Raw genomic sequence first — 23,799 nt, 5'->3', positions numbered from 1 at the left:
GAAGATGTGTGAGCTGATGCCACCTATGGGCAAGTTATGTGCTGCAGCCTAGCTCTATTAGATGCCATTTCCAGACAAAAAGCACCATAAAGTCAGTAGATAAAACGTGCAAAGGAGTTTTAAAAATGTAGTTATAAATGTTTGTTGGAGTAGTTTGTTTTACAAGAGGGCCATACAAGCTCTTGGAACTGGAGACAGAAATCATTAAACTGTATGCAAGAGGATGGAGAAAATCGTATCATAGGGATTTTCCTCCAATAGGCTCTGCAAAATGCTTGCTCCGGACATGAATACCTGTAAGGTGTCTCTGTTTTTGTGTGGTCTTGCTGCTCCCACTCTTCCTGTGATATCCTGGAAATTACTCCAAGTCTTCATTAGGCAAGGTCAAGGACACTCCTTAAAAGGGGAACAGTGAGATGGAGTATCCCTTTGCCCTTCCTTCCATCCTCCTTTCTGGAATCTGTAAGAGATAGCTGGGGCTCCAAAAGCCTCCTTGGGCCATGAGGCAAACTAAGCATGAAAGCAAAGGCTAAGGCTGAGGAAGCAGAAATAGTGATGGAACCTGGCAACAGTGACCGCGAAACAACCACACCAGCCCTGGACTAACTACTTGTAGAGCCATTTTAAATTAGAGAAAAGTCAGCATTATTTTGTAGAAACCACTGCTCTTCTGGGCATAGTGCTTTCCTAGCAGCTGAACTTAATCTTAGCTGAGAGACCATCTCTCCTGGACTGACTTCTGGCTGAGATGCCTCTTCCTTTCTCACTCCATGTAGAACCGACACCCAGTGAACTGCCTCAGCCTGCTTTGTAGGCCAGAATGTTCTGTTTCTTGAGTTCTTGTTCAACTTCAGGTGGTTTATACAATCATTTCTAAGAAGCATACGCTGCCTGGGTGTCTCTTGGCTAAAATGTCTTTCAGATGACCTCCCCCTTGTCTTCTGGACAGTACTCAGGTTGGGCTGACCTTTGGCCAACATGTAAATGCACACTTGTACTGGCTGATAAATGTCAAACATCACCACGCAGGTTGTAAACAGTTGCTCCAAGTCCCATTAGTGCACTCTAGTCTATCCCTGCTTGCTCCCTGTAACCACATAACCCAGCAGCATCTAAAAGCTTACCACCCAGGGAGGTGAGGGCCTAAGACTTTGCTCTAATCATCTGCTTAGTGTTTGTTCAGACTGAGTGATGCCCAGGAGGCACCTCTGCAACCAAGTGTGTGTAGGAGAGGCCGCACACATCCTCTATACACCATCCTGGCATGGGAAGGAAGGGGCCCTAGCCTGGGTACTGGCTGGGACATGCTAGGACCCAGAGCCATGTTCCTTCCCATCCCGTCACTGGTGATCTGCTGACTCTGATACTCGCACTTGTGACCAGTGAACTTATGGCTTGTTCTTGGGGCTCAGAAATGTCCCAGGAAGTATTGGCCCACCCCCTAGACACTCAGGGGATGCAGACCCCAGAGACTCTCACTTTGTACCCCATTGTGCTCATTAGCCTGGCGAACCACCACCTCCAGGGGTTGGCTCTCAGCATCCATGCCATGCAGGCACAGAGCATGGCCAAGAGAGCGCCACCAGCTGGCACCTCTGCTACTCCAGACTGCACAGCCCAATATATGGGACTGCATCCCAGGTCACTTTAGTGCAACTCCCTCCAAGCTCCAGGCCTCGTCCTTGCTTCTGGGGTTCTTCTATAGTTTCCTCCCAACTCTTCCTGGGTGTGAGCCAATAGGTGCCTCGATCCCTGTGACCTGCCCACCAACAGGATTCCCCATTTCTTTGTGTTACCCTAGCAGTGTGGGCCAGTGGTTCTTTGGAAACATTTTGGAAATCAGTGTAGCATTTTTAGCTGTTCCAATGATTGGTGGGAAGCCAGTGGCATTTAGTGGGGTTTAATTTTTTCAATATTTACGGTAAACAGATTGAACCATGGCATGCATGTAAAAGATTACACATATCTAAGTGTACACTCAGTGCATATGCACAAGATGAACACAGCCACGTAACCAGCGGCCGACCAAGATCAGATTATCAGAACCCTCAAAGCTGCCTCGGATTTCCTTGCAGCCACACCATGGATAACTATCATCCTGACTTTTCACTCTAAGAATCTGCCCACCCCCTACCTTTTTTTGTTTTGTTTTGTTTTGTTTTGTTTTGAACCTCCTGGAAATGGCTTCATGCCATGTGTATTCTTGTGTCTAGTTTCTTCCACTCACCACCATGTTTGTGAGATCCCTCCATGCTGCTGCATATGGCTCTTGCTGGGCACTGGGCTTGTTTCCAGTTTGGAGCCCTTAGGACTAGTGCTGCCTTGGACATTCCTACACATAGTTCTTGATTCACTGATGTACCCGTTTCTGCTGGGCAGACGCCTAAGAGTAAATAGCTGGGTCACAGGAGAGGCATATCGCGGCCTTAGTACCTATTGCCGAAGGGTGGCCCAAAATTGTTGTGGCAAATGACATTCCCACCACACAGGAGAGTTCCCTGTTGCCCCACTTCCTTGCCAACATTTATATGGTCTGTCTGTCTCACAGTCACCATTCTGGAGGGTGTACGTGCTACCACACTGGTCACTGGCCATTTGGATAGCCTCTTCTGTGAAGGGTCGGCTCATATCTGCCTCGTTTGCTGTTGCGTTGTTTGCCTTTGCTTTTACTGATCTGCAGCTCCTTATACACATTCTGTATGTGACTTGTCCCATGAATAGGTGGATTACTAGTATCTTCTCTCATTCTGCACTTTGTCTTTCCATGTTCCTACAAGTGTCATTTGATGAAACAGAATCTCAAGATGGTAAAATTCATCGATTTTTCCTTTAGAGTTAATAATTTATGGTCCCAAGTAATCTTTGCCTACCCCTTTGTTTCCTTCTAGAAGTTTTCTAGTTTCGCCTTTCGTATTTTGATGTATAATCCTACACGCCTTTTGAGCTATCCTTCAGACATCCGTGTAGCTGCAAAACCTGTTTATAATGATCTGACTGGGAACCTAGCTCAGCTTTACACATAAACACAAAATGTGTGGGGGCTTTTTGCACAGTTTAATATACACTGAGTTTCCCAGAATGTGACTCCTGTGTAAATTTAGAGAAGATTTTATTTTGTTTTATTTGGAACTTTACCAAGATTTGAATCATCATTTCAGAAAAAATATGTCACTGACAGCAAAGCTGCTCAAAGTACATGAGTAACCCATATAACCCACCTGTGTCTGTCTGCATTACTAGATGATTCTATGTTTTAAGCGGACATATATACTAAGTTGACTCCTAATTCAACCTATGAAGGAATTTCAAAAATCTTTATTTGATTGTTGTTTATCTTTTTATTTATTTTTTGTTTTTTAAAATATTTTCTTTATTTATTCATGAGAGACAGAGAGAGAGAGAAAGAGAGAGGCAGAGACACAGGCAGAGGGAGAAGCAGGCTCCACGCAGGGAGCCCGATGTGGGACTCGATTCAGGGTCTCCAAGATCACACCCTGGGCTGAAGGTGGCGCTAAACCGCTGAGCCACCTGGGCTGCCCTGTTTACTTTATTTATTTATTTATTTTTATTGGAGTTCGATTTGCCAACATATAGCATAACACCCAGTGCTCGTCCCGTCAAGTGCCACCCTCAGTGCCTGTCACCCAGTCACCCCATTCCCCCCGCCCACCTCCCTTTCCACTACCCCTTGTTCGTTTCCCAGAGTTAGAAGTCTCTCATGTTATCACCCTCTCTGATATTTCCCACTCATTTTCTCTCCTTTCCCCTTTATTCCCTTTCACTGTTTTTTATATTCCCCGAATGAATGAGACCATATAATGTTTGTCCTTCTTCAGTTGACTTACTTCACTCAGCATAATACCCTCCAGTTCCATCCACGCTGAAGCAAATGGTGGGTATTTGTCATTTCTAATGGCTGAGGAATATTCCAGTGTATATATAGACCACATCTTTATCCATTCATCTTTCGATGGACGCTGAGGCCCCTCTCCACAGTTTGGCTATTGTGGACATTGCTGTTATAAATATCGGGGTGCAGGTGTCCTGGCGTTTCACTGCATCTGTATCTTTGGGTCAAAGCAATTGCTGGGTCATAGGGCAGATGTATTTTTAACTCTTTGAGGAACCTCCACACAGTTTTCCAGAGTGGCTGCACCAGTTCACATTCCCACCAACAGGGAAAGAGGGTTCCCCTTTCTCCACATCCTCTCCAGCATTTGTTATTTCCTGTCTTGCTAATTTTCCCCATTCTCACTGGTGCGAAGTGGTATCTTGTTGTGGTTTTGATTTGTATTTCCCTGATGGCCAGTGATGCGAAAGATTTTCTCATGTGCTTATTGGCCACGTCTATGTCTTCCTCTGTGAAATTTCTGTTCATGTATTTTACTTCTTTTAAATCTAAACTTATGCATTATAGTTTGGAGCACATATTTGGCCACTTCAAATACTTCTCCCAGTGTGGCCATGCCTATGTGTCTAGGCACTGATGCACATATTATTTTATGATGAATTACTTTTTTCCCTTCTTTTCTATTATAATTAGGGCATTATATTAATTTGGGGGAAGGAATTATGTGTCCAGATACATTTCATTTCATTTCAGGATGGTAAAGGGGATTTACAAAGTGACTCCTATAAGAAGGAGCCACTGGATCTGATAGGTTAAGAGCCAGTGTGATGGGCTTGGCCCAGTGGGCCTCACATTTCAAATCAAAGGGGCACACTTCAGTGTTTTTCTAATCACAGGGGTAGTTTTCCCCTAAAACAGAATTCCTCTTGGGCAAAAGAATCTTCAGGTTACAATAATGTTTTTCTTCTCACATTTGTGAAACAGAAGCTTCTACACCAACCCCAGAAGAAACAACATGAGAGTGGCCCTATTGTTCAAAGCCACCTCAACTCCTTCCACCTGCCTGAGACCACACACTGGCCCACTCTGATTCCTCACTGGGTTTATTTCACAGGTAGAGAGGTCTGAATTCAAGCCTCAGTTCTGCCCCAAACTAGCTTTGTGTTAACTCCATGCGAGCCCATAGCAGATGTTCACAAAATAAGTAAGAGAAAACGTACTTGGCATATTTATGAAGACAAAAGGTAAGAACCGCTAAGGGTTACTGAGTGCTTCCTGTGAACCCACTTCTGTGCTAAACATCTCATCAGGATAACCTTCTACCCCTACAATCCTGCCACAAGGATGAGGAAAGAAGGCCCAGAGAGGGTAAGGAAATTACCTTAGGTCACACAGTTGGAAAATGGCAAAGCTGAGAGTCAAACCCAGGCAGTATGACTGGTTCTCACTAAATGCTGACTTGTAGAAAGAAAAGCGTCCAAAGATCATGCTCAAAAAATGCCAGCTCTTGGCCCACTGGTCTTATAGTTCTTCACTTGAACTCATCAGTACCTTCTTTCTTCTCACTCCCAAAAGAACTGCCTACCTGCTTTTGGTTTAACTCCATTTAATACATATATTAGTGGCTTTTTAAATAAATTGATTTCTAATAGACCAGCTGCCTCAGTTTGGCAGAGTTTGTCAATAGAACACTAGGAAAAGTGATGTTAATCTATCTGCAAATGATATAAGGAAGTCTGTGTGTTTACACTAGAATTCATGCTGCTATTTACCTAAAAAATCCAATCCCATAAGGAACAAAAAGCACACTATGTCAAAAACATTTCCAAGCCTCAAGCTACTTCTACCTGGAAATACTTGACACAAGGAGGCACAACTCCCCCCTGGGTGCTGGTTGTAACAGCACACAGGCTTTGACCTGTGTGCCTCTAGATCCTTTAGAATGCGCTCTGACACAGACCCAGATCAGGTATGGTAAATAAAGTGGCTTCCAGCACAAAACAGAATCCACTTCCCGTCAGGTGTGGCTGCTGAACTCTTCCATTTCTGAAAATGGTTTTGTGAGCTTGGAGAATTTTAGGGAGCTTTCCTGTAAGGCCTGTCACGGCAGCAGACCAGCCCTGTGAAGTTGTACATCATTAGCAAAAAGCAGGACCTGGGGTTTTAGAGCCGAGTTTCTGGGTGAGTCTCTCTGGGCTTTTGCTTCCTCGCCCATCAAAGGAGGAGGTTTGACCAGAAGAATCCCTAAAGCTCCCCCAGGCTTAGAGCTGAGAATTCAACACTTGCCACGATTTTGGATCTGGTGCTACTGGATCATGTGGTGAATGAGTGTCAGGACTCATTTCCTTTCTAGCTATGTGACAGGCCCATCATGGTACCTCTCTGAGCCTCATTTTCCTCAAGTAAAATTGAGAATAAATAATATTGATCTCACTGGGTTGTTACAGAGAACATTTTTAAAGCCTAAACATAAAATAGATGCTCGACAAATGTGAGTTTCTTGCTCTCACACATGTGCCCACTTTCTCTTACTCCCATGCTTCCTGCTCAAGCCACCAGACCTCTCTCTCTGGTCAGTCCACTTGCCCATGCCCCATCCAGCCCTCCTGTCTTTCCCCGGGAGTTTAGACTCTCCAATCATCTGCCTCTACTCCTAGACCAACCATCACCATAGAAACCACCTAATAAATTGATACACTTATTCCAGCCACCTTCCTGAAACATCTGCATTAAGAATTCTAATGTTAGAATTCCAGTGCTTAGAACATAGAGGAATTGGTACTTTAATTATGGAAACATTTGATGAAAAACTTCATTCCTTGATGATGCTAGGAAAAGAAGCATCTGGAATGGTTTTACTTTTCCGTGTAGATTATGCATATGAGTAGCAGGCCCCTCCATGTGACATATTGGAATTCTATGATCTAGCACCATTTCCTCTTGGCAAAATAACCCACTTTAGTAGATTCACCTCAGGAGTTTCACCAGCAGGTAAAGGTTCAGAGATGGGCTTCTTGTTCACCTTCTCCAGCCAGCCACCCCAAATTCTTGGAAGTGGGTGGAGCATAAATGAAAAGTTGGTAAATAAAATTCTTTCTTTGGTCTAGTATGGATAGGCCTTGGTCTCCTTGGGCTACTTCATGGCTCCCAAACTATAATTATTGGTTGCTTTTTAAAGTGTCCCTCTGAACTGAGAGTCTTTAGTTGTTCTAAATTCATTTGGGATCCTTCTGGACCCAAGAATTAAAGGTGACTCTTCATTCCTGTAAGTCGGAGACTGTCTCGTCTGAGGAAACATTCCAGGGCTGCAGGCATGGGCCACTTAAAACTAGATCCCAGCATCCTCCAGGTGGGAGTTCAAATGGCCTTGGGAAGCAAGAAGCTTCCTTATGAGTCTGATCTCTGGAAGGAGGACCCTTCCCTCCTGTAGCCCTGATCCATGGGGTCTCAGAGGAGTGGAAAGTAAATAGTATCGGGCTAGAAGAATCATAGATGGTTTTACTGGCCACAAAATCTCCTTAACATCATGGGATTTGGGTAATGCTCTGAACCATTCCTGGCTTCTGAAAGACAAGGAAGCTATTCCTGAAGGTCCTATAAACTCTACTATATCACAGTGGACTACCTAGCTCCCTTCTACCAATCCCACCTCCCTCCCAACACAGCATCTTATTACAGTGGACTGAGAGTGGGATGGGGGTCTTTTGCCTTTTAATATCAGTGGTGACAACAATAGATGACATTGATTGAACACTTACTATGCGTTGCTTCATTTCAACCTCTGTGAAGCAGGTACCCTATGAAGCAGGTACCACTACTACCTCCATTTTACCAAAGAGAGGATTGAGGACAAATAGCCAAATAAGTTCCTCGAGGTTAATAAGTAGCAGAGATTCAAACACAGCTCTGACTGGCGCTACAGGCCTTGCTTTTAACAACTGCACGAATCTGTTGCCTGCCTTCCTTTGAGCCTGAGTTCAATACATCACTACTCCATGCAGGCCCCATCAGGCTCCTGTTGCCCACACCAAAACCCGAAGATCTAAATGCCCCCTCCAGAGGAGGGGGTACACAGGGAGCTCCGGGGCCAGATGGCCACACTGTGGCCATGGGCAAGTTACTTAACCTTTCTGCACCTTTCTTCTCCCATCCACACACAAGAAGAATAATCCCTTAGCGGGTGGCAGCTGAGATGGGATGAACGATATGGCTAAGCACACAGAGGGCACTTGGCATGAGAGGCTGCATAAACCCTCGGTGTTTTTGTCAGTTCCACTACCTCTCAATGGCCTCAGCATCTCCACCTCGACATCTAAGAAGTGACTCAAATTTGGCACAGCCGAAGCTGAACTCCTGACCTTCCCTCCTAGGATTGCTCTCCCCCCAATTGCCCACCCAAACATCTGGAAACTTTGTCCTTATAGAAGCTGAAGTCAAAATTTTTGGAGTCATTCTGGGCTCCTCTCTTCTCTGTGTGCCTCACATTTAACTCGTCTGTAAATCCTCTGAGCTTTACCTACCCAGCAGGTAGTCCTACACCATCACCTCTCCCGCTACCTGCTCCAGGTCAACACCTCCCTTCCCCTATGTCCATCCAGAGGTCCCCTCATTGGGCTCTCTGCTTCTGCTCTTGCCCATGATTATCTTCTCCTACTGTAGCCAGAAAAACTCACAATGCAACAGGTAACTCTAATCCAGACTCTCACCTCACCCAGAGAAAAGATCAACACCTAATTACAGGCCCACCAAGCCAGTCCTCTACCACACTGCCCCTAGTCTTCCTCTCCAGCCTCACTGGTCCCCCACCTTACCTCATAGTTCCCTTGGCCCTGTTGTTCTCTTTCCTGAAAACTCTCCCCCCAGATACTTGCATGCCTTATTCCTTGACTCCTATGGTCTCTGCTCACACACCACTTCACAGCAGGTTTTCCTGGCCACCCCAAATAAAACAAGTCCCCAAGTCACCTTTTGACTGCATGTGTCATGAACTAATAAATCATCAAACCTCCCTCACCTCAACCCCACTTTCCTTATTTCCTCTCAGTACCGCTCTAGAATAAGCTGCCCTCAGATCAGGTGTAGGAGAGGTAGAAAGAAATGGCAAAGTGCTCAGTGAAAGCATCTGATGGAAATATGAATCCTTTGGTTCATAGGAAGATACTATTACATAAATAAACATGTTTCATGCTTTTTGCTGGATAGCTCATGATTGGTCCAAAATGTTGAGGAAGTAATGGACCAAGTAATGTTGAGTAAGGCATTTCAGAACACATTTGAGACAGACACCACTTCCCTTCCCAAATAGCACCCAAAATAAGGTGGCAAGTGCAAATGAGGCCTTCTGAGTAAAGAGTTCAGATTGAATGTGGCATCTGATTGCACTAAAACTATCATGATGGGATTTTTTTTTAAGACATAAAAGTACAAAGGAAAATGAGGGAGGTAAAAATAACAAAACTTTGGGTCCCAGAAAGTTTGTGGGTAAGAATTTTTTGACTAAGCAGCCCTGACAGAGCTAAATTTTAAGCTCATAGTAAGAAAATCCATGAGCCAAGTGGATTATACAAGAGAAAGCTCAGAAAAACTCAGGAACCTATGACAAATGGTACTTCTGGAACTGAGAGCAAAGCTGTGGGAGGGAGGCTATAAAATAATAAATACTAGATGGAATCTGTTTAATAGTAGTTAGATGCCTAGACATCTTCCCTCACCCCACGCATCTGGGCCCCTTCCCCACTCTGGCAGAACAATGACTGTTGGCTTTCCAAGAAGAATGAAATATAGGGACTCTGGAATATGTGACATCAGACCCAGCTGATGGATCTGACACCTGGGGTATCATATTATAAGCAGAGTGATTCAGTAACTACACACATGACCCTCTTTCACCCTGCTCCCCTTACTGAGCTTCCAGAATGCTGGAATCCAGTCCTTCACCCTCTGGACAGAAGGTTGGAAGAAACCTCTCTACTAGGTCTAACAAACTCAGGTGGAAAGATTTGAAGATATTGACAGAGCGGTTTCCAAACAATTGGCACAGTAGCACTCCACAATAAAGTTCACAGTCAAGAAACTCCACTCATTCAGACAACCAAAGATGAAAAAGCATCTAGGAGACAAGTCAGAAAACAAAACAAATAAAAACAACTTGGAAGAAAGAGAAATTATGCAAGAAGAAAAAAAAACTTCCCAAAACTATCATTGATTACCTTGCAAGAGAAGACATTGCATCAAAGAAACAAGAACAGAATGCTATAAAAAAAGAACAAAAATATTTCTTGAAAATTGAAAATATGAAATCAGTAGTAAAAAGTTTTGTAAAAGATTGTAAAATAAAATTGAGAAAATGTTTCAGAAAGGAAACCAGAAAGACAGAGATAGAAAACAGGGAAAAATAGAGAAAATAATTAGAAGACCTGTCCAAGTAATCTTACATGCAAAGAAGAGTACCACAAAGAAACAACGGTGAAAACTGAGGAGATATTCAGCTACAAAATAATAAAAATGTATTTTCCAAACCTGAAGAACAACAAAAAAATCTCCAGAATGAAAGGGGACTTCAAGTTCTCAGTATAATGGAAAAAAATATACTCACACTAAGGTACGTTGTTATGAAATTTCCAGAACACTAAGAATAAAGAAAACATCCTACCAAGCTTCTGAAGGGTAGAAAAAACATGCCACATGTAACAGATCAGAAATTAGAATAAATTAATAATTCTCAACAGCATACAGGGAAAAAAACAAACAAAAGATAATGGGGCAGTGACTTCGAAATTCCAAAAGAAAATTATTTCCAACCTAGAATTCTATATCTAGCCCAATTATCACTCATGTAAGAATAGAATAAAAATAATTCAGATATGCAAAATATCAAAAAAATTTAATTTCTGCATGCTTTTCTCCTGGAATCCACTGGTATATTCTACCAAATGAAAGAATAATCTATGAAAAAAGACATGCCATATGTATTAGTTCCCTAAGGCTGCCATAGCAATGTGCCACAAATAGGGTGGTCACAGAAATGTATTGTCTTACATCCTAGAGGCTAGGAATCCAAAATCTTGGCATCAGCAGAGCCATGCTTTCTCCAAAACCTGGAGGGCAAGACCCTTCCTTACCTTTCCTAGCTTCTGGTGGGCTCACGCTTTCTTTGACTTCTGGTAGCAGAATTCCAAACTCTGCCTCTATCTGCATAGGGCTGTCTTCCCTCTGTGCATGTCTGTCTCTGTATCTCTTCTCTTTCTATAAGGACATCAGTCATATGAGGTTAAGGGCCCACCCTACTCTAGTATGACCTCATCTTAACTAATTACATCTACAATCAGCCTATTTCCAAATAATGTTAACATTCTAAGGTTCTGGGAAAGACATGAATGTGGGGAGGGATGACAATATTTAACCCAGTACAACATACAGAAACAGGATGTGATAATGTGGATGATGGCAAAAGACTAGCCCAGGCTGACAGCTCTATACTAGAGTAGATGGCCACCAGCCTACACTGGACGAGTTAGATAATCATAGATTTTTTTTCAGGAAGTGAAATTGAGATTTAGGGGTTGAATTAATGATAAATACATAGAAAATTGAGCAAACAAGTGTGACAATAAAATGGCAATAGTTAATTCCAGGAAAAATAAAAGATTAGTTCATAGCCACAGCTCTGTAAGGCATATATAAACATATGTAAGAAACAATGAATGCTTATCAAGCCAAAATTACAATATAAATATGTGGGAAGGGTGGAGGGGTGGGAAGTGGTGGAAGTGAAAGGAGGCAAGAGTGATAAGTCCTAATCTTCCACAGTTAATGGATAAATTAATGGATAAGGCCAAAAACTAAAAAAAAAAAAAAAAAAAGTTAGCAGTTCAAGTATATGCAGAGATATGGAGTAAATATTAAAAGAATTGAAAACAGTATCCTTGGAGAAGGGGAAATGGCAGGTGTGGAGAACTAAGGAATGTTGTTTGTCTTAACAACCTTGTAGAACTAGTTGAACTGTGTATATGTATAACCTCAACTAGAAAAGGAAAATCACAACAAGAGAGAAAGTGGCCCAATCATCAATAGCCTGGTGCATTGCACACAACACCATAAGTATATTTTATAGTTAGCATATTTTATTATGAAACTTTAGAGTCAGCTAAACATAGTGCTTCTCAACCAAGGGCAGTTTTGTGTCCCTCCGCCCCCATCCCAGGGGCCATCTGACAATGTCTGGATGTATCTTTGACGGTCACAACGCAGGGGAGGGGCTGCTACTGGCATCTGGTAGATAAAGATTAGGGATGCTGCTAAATTTCCTGTGATGTATAGAGCACAGAATGACAACAACAAAGGATTTCTTCAACAACTTAACGAGAACTATGTGGCCCAAAATGTCACTAGTGCCAGGGCTGAGAAACCCTTGCTCAACCGATGATCAGAAAGAGAAAGCCCTGTAAGCCTAGGAAAACCTGAAGTCATACAACACTTCTGACACCAGGTGTGTGGGGTTTTTCCCAAACCAACCCATTCTTCAATTCTATATAGACACCAACTGAATGTCCTACAATTCAATTCAATTCTGACACTATCTACCTGCAATTAGTGTCAGATCCCACAGGTTAGGGGGAACCTGGGTAACTCAGTGATTGAGTGGCTGCCTTTGACTCAGGTCATGATCCCAGGGTTCTGGGATCAAGTCCCACATCGGGCTCCCTGCGGGGAGCCTGCTTCTCCCTCTGCCTATCTCTCTGCCTCTTTCATGAATAAATAAATAAAAATCTCTTTAAAAAAAAAGACCCCACAGGTTAGGGTCCCACAAAGACTGCCTCCCTACTTCAGATGTCAATTGCAAATCTCAGGCTTCCTGTACTTCTGATTAACTGACTATAAATCAGGGGCTCCCATGATCCCTCCTCAGGTTCAGTAATTTACTAAAATGGCTCACAGAACTCAAGAAGGTACTTTATGTTTTTTAAAAGAATTTATTTATGTATTTATGTATGTATTTATTTATTTGAGAAAGAGAGCATGAGCAGGGGCAGAGGGAGAGGGAGAAGCAGAATGGAGCAGGGAGCCTGATGCAGGGCTCAATCCCAGGATCCCGGGATCATGACCTGAGCTGAAGGCAGGCGCTTAACTGACTGAGCCACCCAGGTGCCACTTATCAGTTTATTATAAAGAATACAACAGCCAAAGAAAGCGATGCATAGGGCAAGGATGGGGGTAGGGTACGTGGAGTTTCCATAACCTCTCCAGGTAAACCGCCCTCCTGGCATCTCTACATGTTCACCATCCTAGAAGTGCTCTGAACCCTGTCATTTTAGGTTTCTATAGAGGCTTCATTATGTAGGCATGGCTGATTAAATCACTAGCTGTTGGTGATTCGCCCAACCTCTAGTCCCTGTCCCCTCCCAGGAGGTCAGGAGGATGGTGCTGAAAGTTCCAACTTATGGTTGGTCTCCCCCATCTTTAGGGGCTTTCCAAAAGCCACCACATTACCGTAAACTCAGATGTGGTTGAAAGAGGCTTGTTGTGAATAACAAATGACACTCTCTTCATCTTTCTCTCCCTCTTCACTTAGGAAATTCTGAGGATTTTGGGGAGCTCTGTGCCAGGAACAGTGAGGAAGACCAAATATCTATTTCTCATTAAAAGCACCATATCACCAGAAGCTGTTGAGATCCTCTGGGTAAAAAATCACAAGAGGCTGAATTAAGAGACTTCTAAGGTAGATGGCACAGAACTGAAACCAGATACAAGTGGTGATAGTGGAGACAAGGGGCTTTTCCCACTGCCATGTTGTGAGGACACTCAAGCAACCTGTGGCGAGGTCCATGTAGGGAAGAACTGAGTCCTTCTGCCAACAGCCACATGCCTGAGCTGACCTGGAAGAGGACCCCACAGCCCCAGGCAAGCCTTCAGGTGCCTGAAACCCGGGCCCATCGCATGCCTGAGTTCTCAAATGACACACTGATTTAGAACCACCCAGATGCTCCAGAATCCCTGATGCAGAAACTGTGAGATAATGCGCAGTTCTTGTGTCAAGTCACTAAGTTTTGGTATAATTTGTTACACAGCAATGGATAACTAATACAGGTGGGCAGTAAGAAAAAGATGAGAACAGTAATGGCAAAGCAAAACCAAAAGAATACACAAGAGGCCAGATGGTGGGAGGGAGGGCAGGGCCAAGGTAATAAATTCAAACAACGGCTGCTGAGTCTGGGTTCCTATTTTATCAAGCAAACTATGTTACATATTTCCAAAAACATTTGGCCTGAGGATAAAAGCTGAGAGGTGAGTGGTATTAGAAAAGATGCACATAAGAATCTAGCACAGCATCCACAACATAGTAAGGGGGAAAAATAATAACAAAAGCAAACCTAACAGCTCACATTCTGGCACCGCAGTAGTGTTTTCCTGAGCAACTCTAGCTCTGTAGGCCTAATTAACATTTATTATTATGTCTGGTGCTTACACTCACACTCAATTAGATATTCTTATCCCTATTTCTGACGAGGAGATGGAGCCTCCCAGAATTGATGTGGCTTCTCTCTACAGTCCCACGAAGCCAGGACATGAACCCACATCAGGCTAAATTCAAAATCCACACTAATCCCACTGCACCGTCCACGTCTCTTTATAGAACACTTATTTACATTCCTTGGGATTGTTTGAATTCTCTTCCCTCTGCCTTCTTATAAAGAACTCTGCCAGTGTTCCTCTCCCCCACCACCACCCTTAAAAAAATCCTTTAATTATTGTTCATTCCTGAAATTAAATGTCTACATATTTTACTAGGGATACTCAGAAAGCCCTTACAGGTTTGGAATGCAGGAACTGTGAATTCAAAGCTTCTCCACGACCCTTCCTCATCCTCTGTCCCTGGGTCTGGACGTGCAGCTATTCCGCCTGGCAACCTTCCTTGTCTCTCCACGCTCCCCCACCCCTCCAGGACACCGTCTGGCTGGAGCACAGCATTCTCTCAGCCCCATTCCCCTGGAAAATGTCGAGTCTGCATTGACATTGACACCCATTAAGGAGCTGTGCAGCTGTTCCCACACAGCCAGCCCAAAGACCTTCCGGAAATTGTTTGCATTCATGCGCCTTCTGTACAGCCTGGCAGCTCTACAAGGCCTGGCACCCGAGGACTGTGGCTGGGGTACGGATGCACACTTTCTTTTCCTCTTCCCTGCTTCCCTGAATGACTAGGAAATTGAAAATTAATAGGTAAGAAAGACAGGTACTCCTATCTTGCCATCTAGAATAAGCTGGGGGAGTTAACAGCTTATTTTCTTTGTGGTTATAGATGACTATTATCATATTACTTAGATCTTATTTGGTTTAAGTGACATAAATCCAATTCCAAATGGATTTGGCAAAAAGAAGAGTTTAATAACAGGGCATTGGAGTATCTCCAAGCAAGCTGAAGAAAGGGCAGGGACACTTCCAGATGGGATCACCCTGTACCGCTGTGCAAGCTGCACACTGCACAACCCCAGGGGCCACTATATTACACGGTGGCCATATGAATGGCACCTCCTGGTGCTGTGCAGAGCACAGTGTTCTAGCTCATTTCAGTGTCTCTTCTCCAGGTTTCAGGAATAACTGAAACCAGGGTCTCGAGTGTCACCAGGACTCTCTCTCCATCTCTGAAATAGGCTTCTCTCTGAATATTGGCCAAATCCTTCCCACTGGTGGGCTTGTTCCATTCATGTCTCTGAATGGTTCCATATTTCCAGCCAAAGAGGGACTGACCAGTGCTTTTATTGGTTCCAGCTTCAAAACTTCAGAGAAGAGCTCTGATTGGTGTATTTGAGCTCGGTGCTCAACCTTCCACCAATCCAGAACTTAAATGGCTCAGAGGCAGCCACTACCTTTGCCTTAGCCTGAATCAGATTCCCACCTGAACAGCGTATGTCTGCCCCATAGGAGGTAAAAGATGTAAGAGCATAGTCTTGGGGGAATTGAAGGCTTTTACCCTTACTTATTTGCCTTTTTTTTTTTCTTTTTGTAACTTCCAGAGCCTTTTGGGAGCACTAAATACCTAACAGTAGAACAGTAGGTGGGATGGTATGGATGTAAAATTGCTCCAGTTCAAGAGGGGTGTGAATTAAATTAACCTCCTCTGGGATTTTCATTTGATGAGGTCTTAAGAATTTTGGCAAACTGGGGGGCTATATTTATATTTTGACTATTCGGGGGACATTATGACCTTTCTGCAGTCACACTCTGGCAGCTTCCAAGCTCTCTGTTTTGAAGGCAGAAAATATGGATTCTCTTCCCAAATTAACTGTACATGGATGATTGCTAACTGCCTCCTTCAGGGGGCCAGAGAGAAAAAACAACAATCTCATAACTGTCCATTTTATCACCCTTGTGGCCCCTCGCCTTCCTCCCATCCTCAACACCAGTGTGGAGGGCACACCCCTGTGCCCCCTGATATTACAATTCCCCCCAGCACTCTCTCTGCATCTTTCTGGAACCCCCGACGTTTCACTCCAACTCTCACCAGTCTCCACAGCTCAGTGGTTTAAACACTCAAGCCAGAGGACTCTCTGGGTGTCATGGAATCAAGAGGTTATGGTATCCTGATGGGGACTGGGGGGCTTGAGGAACCCCGGAAGACAAACACGGCTGCCACGTGCCATAAATACTCTTGGATCATTTAATCCACATGTAACAAAGGGTTGGGGGAGTGCATGACTATTAATGACCAAAATAAATAGTAACCAATTACAACGATGGTAATTATGCTTTTGAAATTAGCCTGGGAAAGGATGACCAAGGCGATTTTTTATTCCAGTTCAGGAAAATGGGACGCCAGCTGGGGCTCATAAGAGCCTTCATTAAAGCCCTGAGCTTCATCCAGCACCGCGAAGAAAGCCCCTTCTGTCCTGTGGCCCGGCCCGGCCCTGACATGCCTTCTGCTTTTTAACAAGAACTGAAAGGTGGCGAGACAGACAGTTCTTGCCTTGGCACCGGGCAAAGTCGGCCTTTGAAAAGGCAGTGATTATTTTCAGTGGCCCAGTGCTGGGGAGTTTCGTTTCCTTTGCCCCGTCTCCCCGAGCCCGGGTTCCAGCACCAGCACCGGAACGGACCAGGGCAGCTGGCGCAGACGAGCCCGGGCAGAGGTCTGGGCAGACGACGACCGGCCGGGGCAGTTTGCACCGCTTGCTGGGGGAAGGAGCCAGAGGGTGAGAACTGTGGTTTCTGCACAAGGGAGTGTGTGTCTTTGCTCACACGTTAGTCCTCCAGTAGCCGCAGCAGAGATGGTCACTAAAATTGACCGGCCGGCCCTTCCACCCCAGACAGTGTACTTGCCAGGCACAAGGCGGCCCTCACCACCAGGACCTGAGGCTCCCCTGCTCCCACATAGGCGGCACCTTTGAGAAGTCATGGAAGTCACTCACTGCTGGCTCGTGCCTCAGTTTCCCTTTACACCTCTCTCCTGTTCGCTATTTCTTGCTGTTCTTCTCTTGCTATGAAGGAAGCTAAAGAAAGCCTATCTTTTAGCCACCCTGTAGCAAAGCTGAAGAGTTCAAGGGTTGGTGGGAATAAAAGTCCCTGCTCCCTCTTTTAGGTCCAATACCGGACTCATGACCCAAGCCTTTGAGAGAGGCTGGCTCTCAACCAGGGGCAATTTTACCTGCCAGGGGACATCTGGCAACATCTTGGAGACATTTTTGGCTGTCACAGCTAAGGGAGGAATGCTACTGGCATCTAACGGGGTAGAGAGGCCAGGGATGTCGCTAAACATCCTATAATGTATGCAAGGAAGAATTTTCCTACTAAAATGTCCAATAAGTCTGAAGGTGAGAAACCCTGGCTTAATTAATGGCTAAGGAAGCATTTAATCGCCCCTCTCCTTCTCAAAGGCTGGCCTCCTGGAAGACTGCATGTCAGGAGGTGTTAAAGTCTAAACCCACCTTCTGCGGCAGAGATTTCTTCCAGAAAACAGCCAGCCAGAATGGGAGCCACAGACCAGCACTGTACATCATCAGGGACCCCGCTTCCTGCGAGCGCTGTCCAATCAGAGTAGCCACTCCGGGGAAACTAAGCAAAGGAGGAGATTGCAGAAGCTCCCTCCCTAGCACCTCTGCTAAAAGGGAGGATGTTCCTCCCCTCTATAGACCAGTTCACGTTGTCCATAGATCTGCAGAGTCTGATAGACCCAGGAGGGGCTCCCAGGAGGTTTGGGTATGGCCAAGAGTTGAGAAAAAAAATCCCACGACACGTCTTAGTCTCAACATTCACTTGGCAGTTGTGCACAAAACGTTGTGTCAGGTGCTTTGTAAATTCTGATTCCGTCCCTACAACAGGGCTGTAGGATTTTAATTTGCACTTTACCCCATACTGCACAAGTCGTGCACCTTGAAGCTTTGCCTAATGATCTTGTAAAACTCAACTCAAAATCAGCTAGTTTTACTGTCCAAAAATGGAGTTTATTTAGACTTCACAGAAATTCTAGAGATTTGGGTTGTGGGAGCAGAAGCCTATCATTTACTGAGTGCTACTACATGCCAAGCATTCTTCTAGACCTACATATAAATTATTTCATTGCCCCCTCCCCAGAATCCCATGAGATACCCTTAGCCCATTTTAGGGGCCAGAAAACTGCCAGGGGAAGAGCAGTGGCATAGAGCCTTGGCACTTCCTTATGCAAATACCCTAGTGCTTGGCAAGATCCATCATTATTAAGAGGTACTGGGCTCTAACAGGAGCATAGCTCCATTGGAGCTGTCAGAGAAGATGCTTAAAGGATCCCACAACACTCCCCTCCAACCCTGAGTGCTTCTTAGAGACAGAATCTTGAGGCAGACCTAGTGAGTCTGATTAGTAGGCACAAAGATGTTGGTTTCTAAAAAGCCCACACACACCATGGTGATGCTTGTCTCCATTTGGTATCCTCAGAAAAAGGGCCTGCTTTAAAAAAAGAATCTGAACTGACCCATTCCAGGGTCAGGAAATTCTCCCATATTGACATCCTCGGGCTGCTGCTTAAGCCAATTTCCTCCTCTCTGGTCCAGAGTGGAGATGCAGAACAGCTGGTGGCCACTGTCTCTCAAAATCTTTCATAAACCTGAAGACCTATTATATAATCAGGCTTCTCCATGTGAAATAATCCCCATTCTTTTGAGTGCTTCTTAGAGATTACTTACTCTGCAAGCTTCCTCTGCAAATATGTTGACCACTTTGGAAGTTGAGTTGGCCTCTTGAGTTAGGAGACCACAGTCAGGTAGGACATTTGGGTCCATCACTCTGTAGAACACACATTGTTAGGGGCAGATTTCCTAATAGAGCCCACAGGGAAGAAATGGTGTCAGGGCAAAATGCTCAAGACACATGAGTTCAAACTCTTAGAAATGAGTAGTTTTGTACCTAGTGATTTAAAATTAGGGCAGGGGGATGCAATTAGCAACAAGTGGTCTAGGCCCTCAAAGCACCTGGAAAAGGGCAGAGGGCAGAGGGAAGAAGGTTGGGCTCAGGTGAGTCTAGATGCTGGGAGAGAAAGAGGATTCAGTCAGATAAGAGCAGCACATGGCCTTGGATGCACCTGTGCAGCGGCTTCCTGCTCCTTGGCAATGTGGGTCTGGTGTCAATGCCAGTTCACCACCATGTGACACGTGTGCCTGTGTCCAGATCATCCCACACAGGTGCCCCAGGTATCTGCCTCCCTGGAGCCCTCCCTGAGGCCTTTTCCCAAGACATCCTGGACCCTCAGACCCAGGGCAGTAGCTCCAGCACACAATTAAGTCTCTAAGTTTAACCGATGCAAACCTATGCTCCCTCAGTGGTGGGATGTGAAACATAACTTTTCCTCTATGATGCCGGGCATTCTGGAGACTTGGAGAGTCTATCAGCTGGCTTCCTCTGGTGGCTGAGCATGAGGACAACTGTACCATTCCTGTGCTGGAGGCACTTGAGTAGGAATGTAGCCCTACTAGTGGGCGGGTGTAAGAAATCTCACCCTTGGTAGCCATTGGCCCCTAACCCTACCATTGCCCCCACCCCAGCCTCACAGCTCATTATTTCAACTAATTCCTCTTGAGCATCTATCTATTGTGTGCACCAGCAGTGTTCTAGGTGCTGGTGGGCAGGTATGTCTCTGAAAATGCAAGACCCAGGCAGAAGCATGAAGGGAGGTTCCCATGTCATCGGTTTCTAGAGTTAAGAGTTCTCATCAAATGAAAAAGCTACTTAATACAATATGCGCTAAGTACTTCTCTTGGAAAATGTGCTTTCATCACTATCTGGAAGGTCAGCTTCAAATTCAGAGTCTTTGGATATCTCGAAGCTCCAGCTGGAGTGTGGACCCCATGGAGAGTCAGCTCTCCATAATGGTGGCCACCTTCTCTTTTCACCCGTGCTACATTGCACACACTGCAAGGGACTCCACGCACGATGTGTGCCACCTGCGTGCTGTCCTTGCCTCCTGCGAGCAGCCATCCTTGGCCATGCCTCAGCCTAAGAGCTCCCCAAACCGGGGCACTTCTCAGCTCTACAATCTTGGAAATGGGTTTGAGCCTTTTGGGGGTCTGGGATCAGCCCCATCCAAAACTCTGGGTCCAGTAGGATTTGGAGATAATTTGGGGCTATTTGCCCATTGAGCCTGTGCCCTTCACTAATCTGGGAGATGAAAGGCAAGGCTAGATATGGATAGGCATGCCTCCCTTGGGTGGCCTCCCCCAAACCAGGGCCAAGTGCAGTTGCATGGCTCCCCTACCCAATTGCATTCCTTCTGTACACGTCCTTTTCCTCCTCCTGGCACCCATGTGCCTGACCTTCGTGCTCTGTATCCTGTACTGTGAATTCTAACCTTGGACCCCAGGGTGTGTAGGCCTTTTGTAGAGGATCAGGACAGAGCCACCTGCAGATCAGGAGTGAAGTTTGGATTGGCTACAGTTCAGAGGGGCGCCAGGGAGTGGGAAGATCCCAGGTCCCATGGAAACACGAACCTGGGTTTGGCGGTGGTCTCAACCTCATATCGGGCGGCCTGGTGCACAGCCCTTCATTTCCAAGAACTGTTTTCCTTACATGTTCCTTCATAGGCTTTAAGGGAATTAAAAATACTTTGCCCTTGCAAAGCCCCTAGCTCAAATGCCCAAATCTTTTAGATTTTCCTGGTAATTCTCTATTTAATTATTAATAATTGTAATATATTAAGCATTATTTAATAGGCACGTTTTAGAGCATTTTATATATGTTAACACATTTAAATACTACCATGACCCTTTTAAAACGGAGTAGGCAAATGTGTAGGCACATGTTTTAAACTTCACCTTTAGTAAGTTAGTCTTGCAGTATGTACAGGAGCAGTGTCCCAGGGGTTGGCAGATCAGCGATCCCATGCGCACTTGCTAAAGCATGCACATTCTCAGGCCCCAGCCCAGACCCACTGGATCAGAAACTATGGGGGTGGGGCCCCGCCTTCTGTGTGCAGCATGACCTCCGGGTGACCTTGACATGCATTCTAATTTGAGAACCCTTGGCCTCACCTTCCCATGGGTTCAGCTGCCCTGTGTAATGATTAAGAATAATCATTGCTAACACATTTGACTATTAGTATGTGCCAGGCACTGGCTAAATACTTTGACATGGGTTGTCTCCCTCATTCCCAAATATTCTACCAGGCTATTAATAACCCCATTTTATAGACAAGGAAACTAAGGCATGGAAAGATTGACTGCTCGAGGTCACCCAGGTTTGAGCTCCAGTATCTGCTTCTGTGTTTTCATGGTGGTTGTAATGATGACACAGAGGCATGGCAACATATTATATAATTTTTTAAAGATCTATTCCCTGAAATCCTGGCAACCTCAAGGGTTTTTCTTAAATGGTGGTTGACCAGAAAATGTGACTGATGGGAACTGGCCTGTTCTCAGAGTATCTGACTAATCCAGGCTTTCCTTCGGTCTGGGTGGCAAATCCAGATGTCCATGGAGTCCGGCAGGTGACATAGCAGGCATGACAGGTGACGGGCAGTGAGGTGTTCCCAAGGTGAGGCACTAGGACTTGGTGAGGACTGTGGTGGTGAGCACCTCTGCGTAGCCCTCTCCAATGTGCAGAAGGGAGTCTGCATTGGTGGGTTTCCCTGTAGGTCTCCAGATCAGTCTCCCGAGTTAATTACTGAAGTTTATGCCTTTTCAAAGTCACCCTGGGGCCAACAGCCAGCCAGCTCTGCAGGGGGGAAAAGAAGGGAGCAGGGAGTTGAGTTGGATGTCAGAGATCCCAGAACCTGGGCACTGGGGTTGGCAGGGGCTCCTCCGCCCGCCTTGGCGGAGGTCCCGCGCTCCCGCGGTCCCTCCCGAGCCTGCTTTCAGGCAGCCTAGCGCCTGCCGGCCGACAAGGAGGTGTGGCGAGCGCCCCCTCGTGGTCAGAGGCCGAAAGCCAGAGGGCTACGTGCAAGAACCTCCGGGGCCTGGTCCAGGTGGGGAGAGCTGGAAAATGATGGGGGGCGGGCACGGGGCAGCCGGCTCCTGGCAGTTCCAGACCACCCGAGATGTTAATGGTATCAATAATAATACTATAAGAACTGTGGTAACCATATGCTGTAGTAACTGACGTCTAACAGCTGAAGCTCTACAGTTCAGAAGCCGTTTTGCTTACTGTGTCTACTTTACCCTTAACAACACTACACTCTAGTAACGCATAAATGTGTTCTCACTGAACAAGATTCAAGTGGTTTGGAAGAACATGCTACAAGGATCTTTAAGGTCCTTTAGAAAACTTTCTCTCTCTCTCTCTCTCTTTTTTTTTTTTTTTTTCTTAGAGAGGGAGAGAGAGAGGCAGGAGGGTCAAAGGGAGGGAGAGACTCTAAAGCAGGCTCCACCCAGGGCAGAGCCAACCTGGGGCTCGACCTCACCACCCTGAGGTATGACCCGAGCCAGAATCAAGAGTCTGATGCAAGTCTGACACTTAATCCACTGAGCCACCCAGGTGCCCCAGAAAATTGTCATTTTGAAATAATTCTGAACTTACTGAAAAGTTGCAGGAATAGCGCGGACTTTCATATACCTCTTATCTGCTTCATCAAGTGTTCATATTTGGCCACATTTGCTTAGCATGTCCTCTCTCTAAATACATGTATTTTTTAAATATTTATTTATTTATTCCTGAGAGACACAGAGAGAGGCAGAGACACAGGCAGAGGGAGAAGCAGGCTCTCCTCAGGGAGTTCAATGGGGGACTTGATTTCAGGGCCCTGGGATCACGACCTGAACCGAAGGCAGACACTCAACCACTGAACCGCCCAGGTGTCCCTCTCTAAATACATATTATTATTTTTAAGTTCTGAGCCATTTGACAGAAGGTGGTCGTGAGACTCCTTCACCCATTCATAGTTCAGTGGATATTTCCTAAGAACAGGGTCGTTCTTTGCCATGGCCTAGTCAGGTTATCAGAGTTGGGAACATTAGCATGGAGGGAATGCTAGGTCTTCTACGGACCTTCTTCTCATTTCACCTGTTGTTGCAGTGATGTCCCTTATGACATCCCTATTACAAAATAGGAAAGTACGAATGTTTTCCTCATCTCTCCCTTGGCTAGGGGCACCTCTCCCAGCTATTGGGTGCCTACCCCTTAGGTGTCTGTCGTTCATTTTCCTCAATAAATCCTATTTCCCATTTATTCGTATGCCTTGAGAGCTCTTTTCATTCTCTTCCCCTGCCTGCCAAGGTAGAACTCTCTAGTTTTATTTTACACCAAAACGGAACAGTCTCAACCTGATGGGGAAAGTTCCTCTGGTGCCAAGGCTGGAACTTGAGTCCTGTTCCATGATCTCAGGTCTCCTGGGCTTGCTAAGAAAGCAGAAGGTGAAGGGAAAGGCTTGCTTGTGTTTTGGGGTTATTCCGAGGGCTGCCCCATCTTCCCGGGGCCTTTGGCATCATTTGCAACAGCCCCTACACCCTCCTCCAGGAGATGGCCTCCATCTAGCCTCCCAGACAACTCTCCCTCCTGAT

General features: G+C 45.4%; 1 long non-coding RNA gene across 1 annotated transcript in view; it reads left to right on the top strand.

The window, feature by feature from the left end:
- LOC140598643 (uncharacterized) overlaps positions 1-16,580 on the top strand; it is an 82,939-nt gene extending 66,359 nt beyond the window's left edge. The window contains exon 4 of the long non-coding RNA XR_012001174.1: positions 13,422-16,580. This is a non-coding gene — a long non-coding RNA (uncharacterized lncRNA). The remainder of the gene's footprint in view (positions 1-13,421) is intronic.
- Positions 16,581-23,799: the final 7,219 nt, after the last annotated feature.

This window comes from Vulpes vulpes, chromosome 4 (assembly GCF_048418805.1).
Source record: "Vulpes vulpes isolate BD-2025 chromosome 4, VulVul3, whole genome shotgun sequence".
Taxonomy (NCBI): domain Eukaryota; kingdom Metazoa; phylum Chordata; class Mammalia; order Carnivora; family Canidae; genus Vulpes; species Vulpes vulpes.
The sequence above is the reverse complement of the archived record's forward strand: the minus strand, read 5'-3'. Positions and strand labels throughout refer to the sequence as shown.